The sequence below is a fragment of the Triturus cristatus genome, chromosome 5_1, assembly GCF_964204655.1.
Source record: "Triturus cristatus chromosome 5_1, aTriCri1.1, whole genome shotgun sequence".
In the NCBI taxonomy this organism is placed as follows: Eukaryota; Metazoa; Chordata; class Amphibia; order Caudata; family Salamandridae; genus Triturus; species Triturus cristatus.
This window is the reverse complement of record NC_140587.1, coordinates 924,396,400-924,415,740: the sequence shown is the minus strand read 5'-3', so window position 1 is coordinate 924,415,740 and position 19,341 is coordinate 924,396,400. Positions and strand designations below refer to the sequence as shown.

General features: G+C 33.8%; 19 non-coding genes across 19 annotated transcripts; all 19 read right to left on the bottom strand.

Annotated features, from left to right (window-relative positions):
• Positions 1–425: 425 nt before the first annotated feature.
• On the bottom strand, positions 426–499 carry TRNAI-AAU (transfer RNA isoleucine (anticodon AAU)). Its single transcript has one exon. It is a non-coding gene; the product is annotated as a tRNA-Ile (tRNA).
• A 522-nt stretch (positions 500–1,021) lies between these two features.
• TRNAI-AAU (transfer RNA isoleucine (anticodon AAU)) lies at positions 1,022–1,095 on the bottom strand. Its single transcript has one exon. It is a non-coding gene; the product is annotated as a tRNA-Ile (tRNA).
• Positions 1,096–1,618: 523 nt separating this feature from the next.
• Positions 1,619–1,692, bottom strand: TRNAI-AAU (transfer RNA isoleucine (anticodon AAU)). Its single transcript has one exon. It is a non-coding gene; the product is annotated as a tRNA-Ile (tRNA).
• Positions 1,693–2,474: 782 nt separating this feature from the next.
• On the bottom strand, positions 2,475–2,548 carry TRNAI-AAU (transfer RNA isoleucine (anticodon AAU)). The gene has a single exon. It is a non-coding gene; the product is annotated as a tRNA-Ile (tRNA).
• A 4,236-nt stretch (positions 2,549–6,784) lies between these two features.
• On the bottom strand, positions 6,785–6,858 carry TRNAI-AAU (transfer RNA isoleucine (anticodon AAU)). Its single transcript has one exon. It is a non-coding gene; the product is annotated as a tRNA-Ile (tRNA).
• Positions 6,859–7,380: 522 nt separating this feature from the next.
• On the bottom strand, positions 7,381–7,454 carry TRNAI-AAU (transfer RNA isoleucine (anticodon AAU)). The gene has a single exon. It is a non-coding gene; the product is annotated as a tRNA-Ile (tRNA).
• A 523-nt stretch (positions 7,455–7,977) lies between these two features.
• On the bottom strand, positions 7,978–8,051 carry TRNAI-AAU (transfer RNA isoleucine (anticodon AAU)). Its single transcript has one exon. It is a non-coding gene; the product is annotated as a tRNA-Ile (tRNA).
• A 782-nt stretch (positions 8,052–8,833) lies between these two features.
• On the bottom strand, positions 8,834–8,907 carry TRNAI-AAU (transfer RNA isoleucine (anticodon AAU)). Its single transcript has one exon. It is a non-coding gene; the product is annotated as a tRNA-Ile (tRNA).
• Positions 8,908–11,139: 2,232 nt separating this feature from the next.
• TRNAI-AAU (transfer RNA isoleucine (anticodon AAU)) lies at positions 11,140–11,213 on the bottom strand. Its single transcript has one exon. It is a non-coding gene; the product is annotated as a tRNA-Ile (tRNA).
• Positions 11,214–12,327: 1,114 nt separating this feature from the next.
• TRNAI-AAU (transfer RNA isoleucine (anticodon AAU)) lies at positions 12,328–12,401 on the bottom strand. The gene has a single exon. It is a non-coding gene; the product is annotated as a tRNA-Ile (tRNA).
• Positions 12,402–12,919: 518 nt separating this feature from the next.
• On the bottom strand, positions 12,920–12,993 carry TRNAI-AAU (transfer RNA isoleucine (anticodon AAU)). Its single transcript has one exon. It is a non-coding gene; the product is annotated as a tRNA-Ile (tRNA).
• Positions 12,994–13,775: 782 nt separating this feature from the next.
• Positions 13,776–13,849, bottom strand: TRNAI-AAU (transfer RNA isoleucine (anticodon AAU)). Its single transcript has one exon. It is a non-coding gene; the product is annotated as a tRNA-Ile (tRNA).
• A 517-nt stretch (positions 13,850–14,366) lies between these two features.
• Positions 14,367–14,440, bottom strand: TRNAI-AAU (transfer RNA isoleucine (anticodon AAU)). The gene has a single exon. It is a non-coding gene; the product is annotated as a tRNA-Ile (tRNA).
• A 523-nt stretch (positions 14,441–14,963) lies between these two features.
• TRNAI-GAU (transfer RNA isoleucine (anticodon GAU)) lies at positions 14,964–15,037 on the bottom strand. The gene has a single exon. It is a non-coding gene; the product is annotated as a tRNA-Ile (tRNA).
• Positions 15,038–16,151: 1,114 nt separating this feature from the next.
• On the bottom strand, positions 16,152–16,225 carry TRNAI-AAU (transfer RNA isoleucine (anticodon AAU)). Its single transcript has one exon. It is a non-coding gene; the product is annotated as a tRNA-Ile (tRNA).
• Positions 16,226–16,743: 518 nt separating this feature from the next.
• On the bottom strand, positions 16,744–16,817 carry TRNAI-AAU (transfer RNA isoleucine (anticodon AAU)). Its single transcript has one exon. It is a non-coding gene; the product is annotated as a tRNA-Ile (tRNA).
• Positions 16,818–17,599: 782 nt separating this feature from the next.
• On the bottom strand, positions 17,600–17,673 carry TRNAI-AAU (transfer RNA isoleucine (anticodon AAU)). Its single transcript has one exon. It is a non-coding gene; the product is annotated as a tRNA-Ile (tRNA).
• Positions 17,674–18,190: 517 nt separating this feature from the next.
• On the bottom strand, positions 18,191–18,264 carry TRNAI-AAU (transfer RNA isoleucine (anticodon AAU)). Its single transcript has one exon. It is a non-coding gene; the product is annotated as a tRNA-Ile (tRNA).
• Positions 18,265–18,787: 523 nt separating this feature from the next.
• TRNAI-AAU (transfer RNA isoleucine (anticodon AAU)) lies at positions 18,788–18,861 on the bottom strand. Its single transcript has one exon. It is a non-coding gene; the product is annotated as a tRNA-Ile (tRNA).
• Positions 18,862–19,341: the final 480 nt, after the last annotated feature.

Here is a 19,341-nt window from a genome sequence, read left to right as displayed (position 1 = left end):
GGGAACAAAAGATCTCCGACAAAGAGCCCCTGTATGGGTGCCCGTCGGGTATTGCACCGCCGACCCGACGAGGAGCAGAACCCAGATGATGAAGCATGACACCTAGCTTGCTGGGTGTGTGAGGGTTTTAGTTCCACCCTGAAGGGATTCCCTTCCCTTGTGCACTTATTTTCACTAGGTTGAAGTCTGAATTGGAATATTTTATTCCCTGTCGACTTCCTGTCCTGTAGGAACTACACATCTCTTGTTGACACTGTTAGAACTTTGAACCATTAATGGATGTTCAAGGCACTTTAACATTAATATATAATTCCACATCTATATCAAATTGATTCAACTAATCATTCTAGCAGCTCTTGCTCCAAAGAGATATACAGATAACAAAGAGACACAAGAAAAAGCATCTTTTTTTTAACACAGAAACTTGGCCTGTACAGGGATCGAACCTGTGACCTTGGCGTTATTAGCACCACGCTCTAACCAACTGAGCTAACAGGCCGCCGTTCATGCTGTGCTGGGGGACAAGCATATGCAGAACTGCGAATGTCAGTGAACCCCAGATAGTTTGAAAGCTTATTTTCAGCTGTTTACCCATAAGGTATATTTATATATTATCGACATGAAGAAACAAATATCACAAAAAATCAATACAAATGAGATTTTCATTCTTAGTGTTAAAACTTAGAACCATTAATGTATGTTCTATGTGGTTTAGCAATAAATAACAGTTCATTATCTATATTAAATTAATTCATCTACTCATTCTATCAGCTCCTGCTCAAAGGAAATATAGAGATAAACATCAGACAGAAGAAAATGCTTGTAATAAATGAGAGATTTAGTTACTTAGTGTTAGAACTTACAACCATTAATGGATGTTCAAGGCACTTTAACATTAATATATAATTCGACATCTATATCAAATTGATTCAACTAATGATTCTAGCAGCTCTTGCTCCAAAGAGATATACAGTTAACAAAGAGACACAAGAAAAAGCATCTTTTTTTTAACACAGAAACTTGGCCTGTACAGGGATCGAACCTGTGACCTTGGCGTTATTAGCACCACGCTCTAACCAACTGAGCTAACAGGCCGCCGTTCGTGCTGGGCTGGGGGACAAGCATATGAAGAATTGCTAATGTCAGTGAACCCCAGATAGTTTGAAAGCTTATTTTCAGCTGTTTACCCATAAGGTATATTTATATATTATCGACATGAAGAAACAAATATCACAAAAAAATCAATACAAATGAGATTTTCATTCTTAGTGTTAAAACTTAGAACCATTAATGTATTTTCTATGTGGTTTAGCAATAAATAACAGTTTATCATCTATATTAAATTAATTCATCTACTCATTCTATCAGCTTCTGCTCAAAGGAAATATAGAGATAAACATCAGACAGAAGAAAATGCTTGTAATAAATGAGAGATTTAGTTACCTAGTGTTAGAACTTACAACCATTAATGGATGTTCAAGGCACTTTAACATTAATATATAATTCCACATCTATATCAAATTGATTCAACTAATGATTCTAGCAGCTCTTGCTCCAAAGAGATATACAGATAACAAAGAGACAGAAGAAAAAGCATCTTTTATTTAACACAGAAACTTGGCCTGTACAGGGATCGAACCTGTGACCTTGGCGTTATTAGCACCACGCTCTAACCAACTGAGCTAACAGGCCGCTGTTCGTGCTGGGCTGGGGGACAAGCATATGAAGAACTGCTAATGTCAGTGAACCCCAGATAGTTTGAAAGCTTATTTTCAGCTGTTTACCCATAAGGTATATTTATATATTATCGACATGAAGAAACAAATATCACAAAAAAATCAATACAAATGAGATTTTCATTCTTAGTGTTAAAACTTAGAACCATTAATGTATTTTCCATGTGGTTTAGCAATAAATAACAGTTCATCATCTATATTAAATTAATTCATCTACTCATTCTATCAGCTTCTGCTCAAAGGAAATATAGATTTAAACAAGATACAGAAGAAAATGCATTTATTTCAACATTAAAGCAGCGTTAAGTGTTTGCTTGGAGAGTGGTAGAAAGTATGTTCTTGGCATTTTTAACTTCATGTTCTAACAGAATCAGATAATAGGCTTACTATATTTATAGCATACTACTGAAGAAATAACAGATGATGAAGTGCTACTGATTGTTAATCCGAGATAGATGGAAATCTTATATTCAGCTGTTTACATTCATGGTGTCTTTAAGCATTATCAAAAAATCAAAACTAGACTTTCCTAAATTACTTGTAATAAATGGGAGATTAATTACTTAGTGTTAGAACTTTGAACCATTAATGGATGTTCAAGGCACTTTAACATTAATATATAATTCCACATCTATATCAAATTGATTCATCTAATCATTCTAGCAGCTCTTGCTCCAAAGAGATATACAGATAACAAAGAGACACAAGAAAAAGCATCTTTTATTGAACACAGAAACTTGGCCTGTACAGGGATCGAACCTGTGACCTTGGCGTTATTAGCACCACGCTCTAACCAACTGAGCTAACAGGCCGCCGTTCGTGCTGGGCTGGGGGACAAGCATATGAAGAATTGCTAATGTCAGTGAACCCCAGATAGTTTGAAAGCTTATTTTCAGCTCTTTACCCATAAGGTATATTTATATATTATCGACATGAAGAAACAAATATCACAAAAAAATCAATACAAATGAGATTTTCAATCTTAGTGTTAAAACTTAGAACCATTAATGTATTTTCCATGTGGTTTAGCAATAAATAACAGTTCATCATCTATATTAAATTAATTCATCTACTCATTCTATCAGCTCCTGCTCAAAGAAAATATAGAGATAAACATCAGACAGAAGAAAATGCTTGTAATAAATGAGAGATTTAGTTACTTAGTGTTAGAACTTACAACCATTAATGGATGTTCAAGGCACTTTAACATTAATATATAATTCCACATCTATATCAAATTGATTCAACTAATGATTCTAGCAGCTCTTGCTCCAAAGAGATATACAGATAACAAAGAGACAGAAGAAAAAGCTTCTTTTTTTTAACACAGAAACTTGGCCTGTACAGGGATCGAACCTGTGACATTGGCGTTAATTAGCACCATGCTCTAACCAACTGAGCTAACAGGCCGCCGTTCGTGCTGGGCTGGGGGACAAGCATATGAAGAATTGCTAATGTCAGTGAACCCCAGATAGTTTGAAAGCTTATTTTCAGCTGTTCACCCATAAGGTATATTTATGTATTATCGACATGAAGAAACAAATATCACAAAAAAATCAATACAAATGAGATTTTCAATCTTAGTGTTAAAACTTAGAACCATTAATGTATTTTCCATGTGGTTTAGCAATAAATAACAGTTCATCATCTATATTAAATTAATTCATCTACTCATTCTATCAGCTTCTGCTCAAAGGAAATATAGATTTAAACAAGATACAGAAGAAAATGCATCTATTTCAACATTAAAGCAGCGTTAAGTGTTTTCTTGGAGAGTGGTAGAAAGTATGTTCTTGGCATTTTTAACTTCATGTTCTAACAGAATCAGATAATAGGCTTACTATATTTATAGCATACTACTGAAGAAATAACAGATGATGAAGTGCTACTGATTGTTAACCCGAGATAGATGGAAATCTTATATTCAGCTGTTTACATTCATGGTGTCTTTAAGCATTATCAAAAAATCAAAACTAGACTTTCCTAAATTACTTGTAATAAATGGGAGATTAATTACTTAGTGTTAGAACTTTGAACCATTAATGGATGTTCAAGGCACTTTAACATTAATATGTAATTCCACATCTATATAAAATGTATTAATCGAATCTTTCTAGCAGCTCTTGCTCCAAAGAGGTATACAGTTAACAATGAGAGATAAGAAAAAGCTTTCTTTTAACTCAGACACCTGGCATGTACAGGGATCGAACCTGTGACCTTGGCATTATTAGCACCACGCTCTAACCAACTGAGCTAACAGGCCACTGTGTGCACAGTCATGGGGGACAAGCATATGAAGAAGTGGTAATGTCAGTGAACCCCAGATAGTTTGAAAGCTTATTTTCAGCTGTTTACCCATAAGGTATATTTATATATTATCGACATGAAGAAACAAATATCACAAAAAAATCAATACAAATGAGATTTTCATTCTTAGTGTTAAAACTTAGAACCATTAATGTATTTTCCATGTGGTTTAGCAATAAATAACAGTTCATCATCTATATTAAATTAATTCATCTACTCATTCTATCAGCTTCTGCTCAAAGGAAATATAGATTTAAACAAGATACAGAAGAAAATGCATTTATTTCAACATTAAAGCAGCGTTAAGTGTTTGCTTGGAGAGTGGTAGAAAGTATGTTCTTGGCATTTTTAACTTCATGTTCTAACAGAATCAGATAATAGGCTTACTATATTTATAGCATACTACTGAAGAAATAACAGATGATGAAGTGCTACTGATTGTTAACCCGAGATAGATGGAAATCTTATATTCAGCTGTTTACATTCATGGTGTCTTTAAGCATTATCAAAAAATCAAAACTAGACTTTCCTAAATTACTTGTAATAAATGGGAGATTAATTACTTAGTGTTAGAACTTTGAACCATTAATGGATGTTCAAGGCACTTTAACATTAATATATAATTCCACATCTATATCAAATTGATTCAACTAATCATTCTAGCAGCTCTTGCTCCAAAGAGATATACAGATAACAAAGAGACACAAGAAAAAGCATCTTTTATTGAACACAGAAACTTGGCCTGTACAGGGATCGAACCTGTGACCTTGGCGTTATTAGCACCACGCTCTAACCAACTGAGCTAACAGACCGCCGTTCGTGCTGGGCTGGGGGACAAGCATATGAAGAATTGCTAATGTCAGTGAACCCCAGATAGTTTGAAAGCTTATTTTCAGCTGTTTACCCATAAGGTATATTTATATATTATCGACATGAAGAAACAAATATCACAAAAAAATCAATACAAATGAGATTTTCAATCTTAGTGTTAAAACTTAGAACCATTAATGTATTTTCCATGTGGTTTAGCAATAAATAACAGTTCATCATCTATATTAAATTAATTCATCTACTCATTCTATCAGCTCCTGCTCAAAGGAAATATAGAGATAAACATCAGACAGAAGAAAATGCTTGTAATAAATGAGAGATTTAGTTACTTAGTGTTAGAACTTACAACCATTAATGGATGTTCAAGGCACTTTAACATTAATATATAATTCCACATCTATATCAAATTGATTCAACTAATGATTCTAGCAGCTCTTGCTCCAAAGAGATATACAGATAACAAAGAGACAGAAGAAAAAGCATCTTTTATTTAACACAGAAACTTGGCCTGTACAGGGATCGAACCTGTGACATTGGCGTTATTAGCACCACGCTCTAACCAACTGAGCTAACAGGCCGCCGTTCGTGCTGGGCTGGGGGACAAGCATATGAAGAATTGCTAATGTCAGTGAACCCCAGATAGTTTGAAAGCTTATTTTCAGCTGTTTACCCATAAGGTATATTTATATATTATCGACATGAAGAAACAAATATCACAAAAAAATCAATACAAATGAGATTTTCATTCTTAGTGTTAAAACTTAGAACCATTAATGTATTTTCCATGTGGTTTAGCAATAAATAACAGTTCATCATCTATATTAAATTAATTCATCTACTCATTCTATCAGCTTCTGCTCAAAGGAAATATAGATTTAAACAAGATACAGAAGAAAATGCATTTATTTCAACATTAAAGCAGCGTTAAGTGTTTGCTTGGAGAGTGGTAGAAAGTATGTTCTTGGCATTTTTAACTTCATGTTCTAACAGAATCAGATAATAGGCTTACTATATTTATAGCATACTACTGAAGAAATAACAGATGATGAAGTGCTACTGATTGTTAACCCGAGATAGATGGAAATCTTATATTCAGCTGTTTACATTCATGATGTCTTTAAGCATTATCAAAAAATCAAAACTAGACTTTCCTTAATTACTTGTAATAAATGGGAGATTAATTACTTAGTGTTAGAACTTTTCACCACACTGTAGATAGTTTTTTCGAGCACACTTCACTTCATTATAGGTCCTGACGAAGCGCCACGAGATCCTCCTGACTCAATGCGCGCGAAACATGTTGACCATAAGAGTCGAGCGTAGCTAGCCACTAATCCGTTGTGAGCATATATAGCTTTTACGCCACTCACTTCCCTTTTTAATAGGTGGTTGACTGAGCCAATAAACTTTAAATTCAGATTAACCAACCTTTTTAATCACTTACATCTACACTCCCGGGCCCTCACACGCATGCACCATACGGCAGGGAACAAAAGATCTCCGACAAAGAGCCCCTGTATGGGTGCCCGTCGGGTATTGCACCGCCGACCCGACGAGGAGCAGAACCCAGATGATGAAGCATGACACCTAGCTTGCTGGGTGTGTGAGGGTTTTAGTTCCACCCTGAAGGGATTCCCTTCCCTTGTGCACTTATTTTCACTAGGTTGAAGTCTGAATTGGAATATTTTATTCCCTGTCGACTTCCTGTCCTGTAGGAACTACACATCTCTTGTTGACACTGTTAGAACTTTGAACCATTAATGGATGTTCAAGGCACTTTAACATTAATATATAATTCCACATCTATATCAAATTGATTCAACTAATCATTCTAGCAGCTCTTGCTCCAAAGAGATATACAGATAACAAAGAGACACAAGAAAAAGCATCTTTTTTTTAACACAGAAACTTGGCCTGTACAGGGATCGAACCTGTGACCTTGGCGTTATTAGCACCACGCTCTAACCAACTGAGCTAACAGGCCGCCGTTCATGCTGTGCTGGGGGACAAGCATATGCAGAACTGCGAATGTCAGTGAACCCCAGATAGTTTGAAAGCTTATTTTCAGCTGTTTACCCATAAGGTATATTTATATATTATCGACATGAAGAAACAAATATCACAAAAAATCAATACAAATGAGATTTTCATTCTTAGTGTTAAAACTTAGAACCATTAATGTATGTTCTATGTGGTTTAGCAATAAATAACAGTTCATTATCTATATTAAATTAATTCATCTACTCATTCTATCAGCTCCTGCTCAAAGGAAATATAGAGATAAACATCAGACAGAAGAAAATGCTTGTAATAAATGAGAGATTTAGTTACTTAGTGTTAGAACTTACAACCATTAATGGATGTTCAAGGCACTTTAACATTAATATATAATTCGACATCTATATCAAATTGATTCAACTAATGATTCTAGCAGCTCTTGCTCCAAAGAGATATACAGTTAACAAAGAGACACAAGAAAAAGCATCTTTTTTTTAACACAGAAACTTGGCCTGTACAGGGATCGAACCTGTGACCTTGGCGTTATTAGCACCACGCTCTAACCAACTGAGCTAACAGGCCGCCGTTCGTGCTGGGCTGGGGGACAAGCATATGAAGAATTGCTAATGTCAGTGAACCCCAGATAGTTTGAAAGCTTATTTTCAGCTGTTTACCCATAAGGTATATTTATATATTATCGACATGAAGAAACAAATATCACAAAAAAATCAATACAAATGAGATTTTCATTCTTAGTGTTAAAACTTAGAACCATTAATGTATTTTCTATGTGGTTTAGCAATAAATAACAGTTTATCATCTATATTAAATTAATTCATCTACTCATTCTATCAGCTTCTGCTCAAAGGAAATATAGAGATAAACATCAGACAGAAGAAAATGCTTGTAATAAATGAGAGATTTAGTTACCTAGTGTTAGAACTTACAACCATTAATGGATGTTCAAGGCACTTTAACATTAATATATAATTCCACATCTATATCAAATTGATTCAACTAATGATTCTAGCAGCTCTTGCTCCAAAGAGATATACAGATAACAAAGAGACAGAAGAAAAAGCATCTTTTATTTAACACAGAAACTTGGCCTGTACAGGGATCGAACCTGTGACCTTGGCGTTATTAGCACCACGCTCTAACCAACTGAGCTAACAGGCCGCTGTTCGTGCTGGGCTGGGGGACAAGCATATGAAGAACTGCTAATGTCAGTGAACCCCAGATAGTTTGAAAGCTTATTTTCAGCTGTTTACCCATAAGGTATATTTATATATTATCGACATGAAGAAACAAATATCACAAAAAAATCAATACAAATGAGATTTTCATTCTTAGTGTTAAAACTTAGAACCATTAATGTATTTTCCATGTGGTTTAGCAATAAATAACAGTTCATCATCTATATTAAATTAATTCATCTACTCATTCTATCAGCTTCTGCTCAAAGGAAATATAGATTTAAACAAGATACAGAAGAAAATGCATTTATTTCAACATTAAAGCAGCGTTAAGTGTTTGCTTGGAGAGTGGTAGAAAGTATGTTCTTGGCATTTTTAACTTCATGTTCTAACAGAATCAGATAATAGGCTTACTATATTTATAGCATACTACTGAAGAAATAACAGATGATGAAGTGCTACTGATTGTTAATCCGAGATAGATGGAAATCTTATATTCAGCTGTTTACATTCATGGTGTCTTTAAGCATTATCAAAAAATCAAAACTAGACTTTCCTAAATTACTTGTAATAAATGGGAGATTAATTACTTAGTGTTAGAACTTTGAACCATTAATGGATGTTCAAGGCACTTTAACATTAATATATAATTCCACATCTATATCAAATTGATTCAACTAATCATTCTAGCAGCTCTTGCTCCAAAGAGATATACAGATAACAAAGAGACACAAGAAAAAGCATCTTTTATTGAACACAGAAACTTGGCCTGTACAGGGATCGAACCTGTGACCTTGGCGTTATTAGCACCACGCTCTAACCAACTGAGCTAACAGGCCGCCGTTCGTGCTGGGCTGGGGGACAAGCATATGAAGAATTGCTAATGTCAGTGAACCCCAGATAGTTTGAAAGCTTATTTTCAGCTCTTTACCCATAAGGTATATTTATATATTATCGACATGAAGAAACAAATATCACAAAAAAATCAATACAAATGAGATTTTCAATCTTAGTGTTAAAACTTAGAACCATTAATGTATTTTCCATGTGGTTTAGCAATAAATAACAGTTCATCATCTATATTAAATTAATTCATCTACTCATTCTATCAGCTCCTGCTCAAAGAAAATATAGAGATAAACATCAGACAGAAGAAAATGCTTGTAATAAATGAGAGATTTAGTTACTTAGTGTTAGAACTTACAACCATTAATGGATGTTCAAGGCACTTTAACATTAATATATAATTCCACATCTATATCAAATTGATTCAACTAATGATTCTAGCAGCTCTTGCTCCAAAGAGATATACAGATAACAAAGAGACAGAAGAAAAAGCTTCTTTTTTTTAACACAGAAACTTGGCCTGTACAGGGATCGAACCTGTGACATTGGCGTTATTAGCACCATGCTCTAACCAACTGAGCTAACAGGCCGCCGTTCGTGCTGGGCTGGGGGACAAGCATATGAAGAATTGCTAATGTCAGTGAACCCCAGATAGTTTGAAAGCTTATTTTCAGCTGTTCACCCATAAGGTATATTTATGTATTATCGACATGAAGAAACAAATATCACAAAAAAATCAATACAAATGAGATTTTCAATCTTAGTGTTAAAACTTAGAACCATTAATGTATTTTCCATGTGGTTTAGCAATAAATAACAGTTCATCATCTATATTAAATTAATTCATCTACTCATTCTATCAGCTTCTGCTCAAAGGAAATATAGATTTAAACAAGATACAGAAGAAAATGCATCTATTTCAACATTAAAGCAGCGTTAAGTGTTTTCTTGGAGAGTGGTAGAAAGTATGTTCTTGGCATTTTTAACTTCATGTTCTAACAGAATCAGATAATAGGCTTACTATATTTATAGCATACTACTGAAGAAATAACAGATGATGAAGTGCTACTGATTGTTAACCCGAGATAGATGGAAATCTTATATTCAGCTGTTTACATTCATGGTGTCTTTAAGCATTATCAAAAAATCAAAACTAGACTTTCCTAAATTACTTGTAATAAATGGGAGATTAATTACTTAGTGTTAGAACTTTGAACCATTAATGGATGTTCAAGGCACTTTAACATTAATATGTAATTCCACATCTATATAAAATGTATTAATCGAATCTTTCTAGCAGCTCTTGCTCCAAAGAGGTATACAGTTAACAATGAGAGATAAGAAAAAGCTTTCTTTTAACTCAGACACCTGGCATGTACAGGGATCGAACCTGTGACCTTGGCATTATTAGCACCACGCTCTAACCAACTGAGCTAACAGGCCACTGTGTGCACAGTCATGGGGGACAAGCATATGAAGAAGTGGTAATGTCAGTGAACCCCAGATAGTTTGAAAGCTTATTTTCAGCTGTTTACCCATAAGGTATATTTATATATTATCGACATGAAGAAACAAATATCACAAAAAAATCAATACAAATGAGATTTTCATTCTTAGTGTTAAAACTTAGAACCATTAATGTATTTTCCATGTGGTTTAGCAATAAATAACAGTTCATCATCTATATTAAATTAATTCATCTACTCATTCTATCAGCTTCTGCTCAAAGGAAATATAGATTTAAACAAGATACAGAAGAAAATGCATTTATTTCAACATTAAAGCAGCGTTAAGTGTTTGCTTGGAGAGTGGTAGAAAGTATGTTCTTGGCATTTTTAACTTCATGTTCTAACAGAATCAGATAATAGGCTTACTATATTTATAGCATACTACTGAAGAAATAACAGATGATGAAGTGCTACTGATTGTTAATCCGAGATAGATGGAAATCTTATATTCAGCTGTTTACATTCATGGTGTCTTTAAGCATTATCAAAAAATCAAAACTAGACTTTCCTAAATTACTTGTAATAAATGGGAGATTAATTACTTAGTGTTAGAACTTTGAACCATTAATGGATGTTCAAGGCACTTTAACATTAATATATAATTCCACATCTATATCAAATTGATTCAACTAATCATTCTAGCAGCTCTTGCTCCAAAGAGATATACAGATAACAAAGAGACACAAGAAAAAGCATCTTTTATTGAACACAGAAACTTGGCCTGTACAGGGATCGAACCTGTGACCTTGGCGTTATTAGCACCACGCTCTAACCAACTGAGCTAACAGGCCGCCGTTTGTGCTGGGCTGGGGGACAAGCATATGAAGAATTGCTAATGTCAGTGAACCCCAGATAGTTTGAAAGCTTATTTTCAGCTGTTTACCCATAAGGTATATTTATATATTATCGACATGAAGAAACAAATATCACAAAAAAATCAATACAAATGAGATTTTCAATCTTAGTGTTAAAACTTAGAACCATTAATGTATTTTCCATGTGGTTTAGCAATAAATAACAGTTCATCATCTATATTAAATTAATTCATCTACTCATTCTATCAGCTCCTGCTCAAAGGAAATATAGAGATAAACATCAGACAGAAGAAAATGCTTGTAATAAATGAGAGATTTAGTTACTTAGTGTTAGAACTTACAACCATTAATGGATGTTCAAGGCACTTTAACATTAATATATAATTCCACATCTATATCAAATTGATTCAACTACTAGCAGCTCTTGCTCCAAAGAGATATACAGTTAACAAAGAGACACAAGAAAAAGCATCTTTTTTTTAACACAGAAACTTAGCCTGTACAGGGATCGAACCTGTGACCTTGGCGTTATTAGCACCACGCTCTAACCAACTGAGCTAACAGGCCGCCGTGCGTGCTGTGCTGGGGGACAAGCATATGCAGAACTGCTAATGTCAGTGAACCCCAGATAGTTTGAAAGCTTATTTTCAGCTGTTTACCCATAAGGTATATTTATATATTATCGACATGAAGAAACAAATATCACAAAAAAATCAATACAAATGAGATTTTCATTCTTAGTGTTAAAACTTAGAACCATTAATGTATGTTCTATGTGGTTTAGCAATAAATAACAGTTCATTATCTATATTAAATTAATTCATCTACTCATTCTATCAGCTCCTGCTCAAAGGAAATATAGAGATAAACATCAGACAGAAGAAAATGCTTGTAATAAATGAGAGATTTAGTTACTTAGTGTTAGAACTTACAACCATTAATGGATGTTCAAGGCACTTTAACATTAATATATAATTCCACATCTATATCAAATTGATTCAACTAATGATTCTAGCAGCTCTTGCTCCAAAGAGATATACAGTTAACAAAGAGACACAAGAAAAAGCATCTTTTTTTAAACACAGAAACTTGGCCTGTACAGGGATCGAACCTGTGACCTTGGCGTTATTAGCACCACGCTCTAACCAACTGAGCTAACAGGCCGCCGTTCGTGCTGGGGGACAAGCATATGAAGAATTGCTAATGTCAGTGAACCCCAGATAGTTTGAAAGCTTATTTTCAGCTGTTTACCCATAAGGTATATTTATATATTATCGACATGAAGAAACAAATATCACAAAAAAATCAATACAAATGAGATTTTCATTCTTAGTGTTAAAACTTAGAACCATTAATGTATTTTCTATGTGGTTTAGCAATAAATAACAGTTTATCATCTATATTAAATTAATTCATCTACTCATTCTATCAGCTTCTGCTCAAAGGAAATATAGAGATAAACATCAGACAGAAGAAAATGCTTGTAATAAATGAGAGATTTAGTTACTTAGTGTTAGAACTTACAACCATTAATGGATGTTCAAGGCACTTTAACATTAATATATAATTCCACATCTATATCAAATTGATTCAACTAATGATTCTAGCAGCTCTTGCTCCAAAGAGATATACAGATAACAAAGAGACAGAAGAAAAAGCATCTTTTATTTAACACAGAAACTTGGCCTGTACAGGGATCGAACCTGTGACCTTGGCGTTATTAGCACCACGCTCTAACCAACTGAGCTAACAGGCCGCTGTTCGTGCTGGGCTGGGGGACAAGCATATGAAGAACTGCTAATGTCAGTGAACCCCAGATAGTTTGAAAGCTTATTTTCAGCTGTTTACCCATAAGGTATATTTATATATTATCGACATGAAGAAACAAATATCACAAAAAAATCAATACAAATGAGATTTTCATTCTTAGTGTTAAAACTTAGAACCATTAATGTATTTTCCATGTGGTTTAGCAATAAATAACAGTTCATCATCTATATTAAATTAATTCATCTACTCATTCTATCAGCTTCTGCTCAAAGGAAATATAGATTTAAACAAGATACAGAAGAAAATGCATTTATTTCAACATTAAAGCAGCGTTAAGTGTTTGCTTGGAGAGTGGTAGAAAGTATGTTCTTGGCATTTTTAACTTCATGTTCTAACAGAATCAGATAATAGGCTTACTATATTTATAGCATACTACTGAAGAAATAACAGATGATGAAGTGCTACTGATTGTTAACCCGAGATAGATGGAAATCTTATATTCAGCTGTTTACATTCATGGTGTCTTTAAGCATTATCAAAAAATCAAAACTAGACTTTCCTAAATTACTTGTAATAAATGGGAGATTAATTACTTAGTGTTAGAACTTTGAACCATTAATGGATGTTCAAGGCACTTTAACATTAATATATAATTCCACATCTATATCAAATTGATTCAACTAATCATTCTAGCAGCTCTTGCTCCAAAGAGATATACAGATAACAAAGAGACACAAGAAAAAGCATCTTTTATTGAACACAGAAACTTGGCCTGTACAGGGATCGAACCTGTGACCTTGGCGTTATTAGCACCACGCTCTAACCAACTGAGCTAACAGGCCGCCGTTCGTGCTGGGCTGGGGGACAAGCATATGAAGAATTGCTAATGTCAGTGAACCCCAGATAGTTTGAAAGGTTATTTTCAGCTGTTTACCCATAAGGTATATTTATATATTATCGACATGAAGAAACAAATATCACAAAAAAATCAATACAAATGAGATTTTCAATCTTAGTGTTAAAACTTAGAACCATTAATGTATTTTCCATGTGGTTTAGCAATAAATAACAGTTCATCATCTATATTAAATTAATTCATCTACTCATTCTATCAGCTCCTGCTCAAAGGAAATATAGAGATAAACATCAGACAGAAGAAAATGCTTGTAATAAATGAGAGATTTAGTTACTTAGTGTTAGAACTTACAACCATTAATGGATGTTCAAGGCACTTTAACATTAATATATAATTCCACATCTATATCAAATTGATTCAACTACTAGCAGCTCTTGCTCCAAAGAGATATACAGTTAACAAAGAGACACTAGAAAAAGCATCTTTTTTTTAACACAGAAACTTGGCCTGTACAGGGATCGAACCTGTGACCTTGGCGTTATTAGCACCACGCTCTAACCAACTGAGCTAACAGGCCGCCGTTCGTGCTGTGCTGGGGGACAAGCATATGCAGAACTGCTAATGTCAGTGAACCCCAGATAGTTTGAAAGCTTATTTTCAGCTGTTTACCCATAAGGTATATTTATATATTATCGACATGAAGAAACAAATATCACAAAAAAATCAATACAAATGAGATTTTCATTCTTAGTGTTAAAACTTAGAACCATTAATGTATGTTCTATGTGGTTTAGCAATAAATAACAGTTCATTATCTATATTAAATTAATTCATCTACTCATTCTATCAGCTCCTGCTCAAAGGAAATATAGAGATAAACATCAGACAGAAGAAAATGCTTGTAATAAATGAGAGATTTAGTTACTTAGTGTTAGAACTTACAACCATTAATGGATGTTCAAGGCACTTTAACATTAATATATAATTCCACATCTATATCAAATTGATTCAACTAATGATTCTAGCAGCTCTTGCTCCAAAGAGATATACAGTTAACAAAGAGACACAAGAAAAAGCATCTTTTTTTTAACACAGAAACTTGGCCTGTACAGGGATCGAACCTGTGACCTTGGCGTTATCAGCACCACGCTCTAACCAACTGAGCTAACAGGCCGCCGTTCGTGCTGGGCTGGGGGACAAGCATATGAAGAATTGCTAATGTCAGTGAACCCCAGATAGTTTGAAAGCTTATTTTCAGCTGTTTACCCATAAGGTATATTTATATATTATCGACATGAAGAAACAAATATCACAAAAAAATCAATACAAATGAGATTTTCATTCTTAGTGTTAAAACTTAGAACCATTAATGTATTTTCTATGTGGTTTAGCAATAAATAACAGTTTATCATCTATATTAAATTAATTCATCTACTCATTCTATCAGCTTCTGCTCAAAGGAAATATAGAGATAAACATCAGACAGAAGAAAATGCTTGTAATAAATGAGAGATTTAGTTACTTAGTGTTAGAACTTACAACCATTAATGGATGTTCAAGGCACTTTAACATTAATATATAATTCCACATCTATATCAAATTGATTCAACTACTAGCAGCTCTTGCTCCAAAGAGATATACAGTTAACAAAGAGACACAAGAAAAAGCATCTTTTTTTTAACACAGAAACTTAGCCTGTACAGGGATCGAACCTGTGACCTTGGCGTTATTAGCACCACGCTCTAACCAACTGAGCTAACAGGCCGCCGTGCGTGCTGTGCTGGGGGACAAGCATATGCAGAACTGCTAATGTCAGTGAACCCCAGATAGTTTGAAAGCTTATTTTCAGCTGTTTACCCATAAGGTATATTTATATATTATCGACATGAAGAAACAAATATCACAAAAAAATCAATACAAATGAGATTTTCATTCTTAGTGTTAAAACTTAGAACCATTAATGTATGTTCTATGTGGTTTAGCAATAAATAACAGTTCATTATCTATATTAAATTAATTCATCTACTCATTCTATCAGCTCCTGCTCAAAGGAAATATAGAGATAAACATCAGACAGAAGAAAATGCTTGTAATAAATGAGAGATTTAGTTACTTAGTGTTAGAACTTACAACCATTAATGGATGTTCAAGGCACTTTAACATTAATATATAATTCCACATCTATATCAAATTGATTCAACTAATGATTCTAGCAGCTCTTGCTCCAAAGAGATATACAGTTAACAAAGAGACACAAGAAAAAGCATCTTTTTTTTAACACAGAAACTTGGCCTGTACAGGGATCGAACCTGTGACCTTGGCGTTATTAGCACCACGCTCTAACCAACTGAGCTAACAGGCCGCCGTTCGTGCTGGGGGACAAGCATATGAAGAATTGCTAATGTCAGTGAACCCCAGATAGTTTGAAAGCTTATTTTCAGCTGTTTACCCATAAGGTATATTTATATATTATCGACATGAAGAAACAAATATCACAAAAAAATCAATACAAATGAGATTTTCATTCTTAGTGTTAAAACTTAGAACCATTAATGTATTTTCTATGTGGTTTAGCAATAAATAACAGTTTATCATCTATATTAAATTAATTCATCTACTCATTCTATCAGCTTCTGCTCAAAGGAAATATAGAGATAAACATCAGACAGAAGAAAATGCTTGTAATAAATGAGAGATTTAGTTACTTAGTGTTAGAACTTACAACCATTAATGGATGTTCAAGGCACTTTAACATTAATATATAATTCCACATCTATATCAAATTGATTCAACTAATGATTCTAGCAGCTCTTGCTCCAAAGAGATATACAGATAACAAAGAGACAGAAGAAAAAGCATCTTTTATTTAACACAGAAACTTGGCCTGTACAGGGATCGAACCTGTGACCTTGGCGTTATTAGCACCACGCTCTAACCAACTGAGCTAACAGGCCGCTGTTCGTGCTGGGCTGGGGGACAAGCATATGAAGAACTGCTAATGTCAGTGAACCCCAGATAGTTTGAAAGCTTATTTTCAGCTGTTTACCCATAAGGTATATTTATATATTATCGACATGAAGAAACAAATATCACAAAAAAATCAATACAAATGAGATTTTCATTCTTAGTGTTAAAACTTAGAACCATTAATGTATTTTCCATGTGGTTTAGCAATAAATAACAGTTCATCATCTATATTAAATTAATTCATCTACTCATTCTATCAGCTTCTGCTCAAAGGAAATATAGATTTAAACAAGATACAGAAGAAAATGCATTTATTTCAACATTAAAGCAGCGTTAAGTGTTTGCTTGGAGAGTGGTAGAAAGTATGTTCTTGGCATTTTTAACTTCATGTTCTAACAGAATCAGATAATAGGCTTACTATATTTATAGCATACTACTGAAGAAATAACAGATGATGAAGTGCTACTGATTGTTAATCCGAGATAGATGGAAATCTTATATTCAGCTGTTTACATTCATGGTGTCTTTAAGCATTATCAAAAAATCAAAACTAGACTTTCCTAAATTACTTGTAATAAATGGGAGATTAATTACTTAGTATTAGAACTTTGAACCATTAATGGATGTTCAAGGCACTTTAACATTAATATATAATTCCACATCTATATCAAATTGATTCAACTAATCATTCTAGCAGCTCTTGCTCCAAAGAGATATACAGATAACAAAGAGACACAAGAAAAAGCATCTTTTATTGAACACAGAAACTTGGCCTGTACAGGGATCGAACCTGTGACCTTGGCGTTATTAGCACCACGCTCTAACCAACTGAGCTAACAGGCCACTGTTTGTGCTGGGCTGGGGGACAAGCATATGAAGAAGTGCTAATGTCAGTGAACCCCAGATAGTTTGAAAGGTTATTTTCAGCTGTTTACCCATAAGGTATATTTATATATTATCGACATGAAGAAACAAATATCACAAAAAAATCAATACAAATGAGATTTTCAATCTTAGTGTTAAAACTTAGAACCATTAATGTATTTTCCATGTGGTTTAGCAATAAATAACAGTTCATCATCTATATTAAATTAATTCCTCTACTCATTCTATCAGCTCCTGCTCAAAGGAAATATAGAGATAAACATCAGACAGAAGAAAATGCTTGTAATAAATGAGAGATTTAGTTACTTAGTGTTAGAACTTACAACCATTAATGGATGTTCAAGGCACTTTAACATTAATATATAATTCCACATCTATATCAAATTGATTCAACTACTAGCAGCTCTTGCTCCAAAGAGATATACAGTTAACAAAGAGACACAAGAAAAAGCATCTTTTTTTTAACACAGAAACTTGGCCTGTACAGGGATCGAACCTGTGACCTTGGCGTTATTAGCACCACGCTCTAACCAACTGAGCTAACAGGCCGCCGTTCGTGCTGTGCTGGGGGACAAGCATATGCAGAACTGCTAATGTCAGTGAACCCCAGATAGTTTGAAAGCTTATTTTCAGCTGTTTACCCATAAGGTATATTTATATATTATCGACATGAAGAAACAAATATCACAAAAAAATCAATACAAATGAGATTTTCATTCTTAGTGTTAAAACTTAGAACCATTAATGTATGTTCTATGTGGTTTAGCAATAAATAACAGTTCATCATCTATATTAAATTAATTCATCTACTCATTCTATCAGCTCCTGCTCAAAGGAAATATAGAGATAAACATCAGACAGAAGAAAATGCTTGTAATAAATGAGAGATTTAGTTACTTAGTGTTAGAACTTACAACCATTAATGGATGTTCAAGGCACTTTAACATTAATATATAATTCCACATCTATATCAAATTGATTCAACTAATGATTCTAGCAGCTCTTGCTCCAAAGAGATATACAGTTAACAAAGAGACACAAGAAAAAGCATCTTTTTTTTAACACAGAAACTTGGCCTGTACAGGGATCGAACCTGTGACCTTGGCGTTATTAGCACCACGCTCTAACCAACTGAGCTAACAGGCCGCCGTTCGTGCTGGGCTGGGGGACAAGCATATGAAGAATTGCTAATGTCAGTGAACCCCAGATAGTTTGAAAGCTTATTTTCAGCTGTTTACCCATAAGGTATATTTATATATTATCGACATGAAGAAACAAATATCACAAAAAAATCAATACAAATGAGATTTTCATTCTTAGTGTTAAAACTTAGAACCATTAATGTATTTTCTATGTGGTTTAGCAATAAATAACAGTTTATCATCTATATTAAATTAATTCATCTACTCATTCTATCAGCTTCTGCTCAAAGGAAATATAGAGATAAACATCAGACAGAAGGAAATGCTTGTAATAAATGAGAGATTTAGTTACTTAGTGTTAGAACTTACAACCATTAATGGATGTTCAAGGCACTTTAACATTAATATATAATTCCACATCTATATCAAATTGATTCAACTAATGATTCTAGCAGCTCTTGCTCCAAAGAGATATACAGATAAC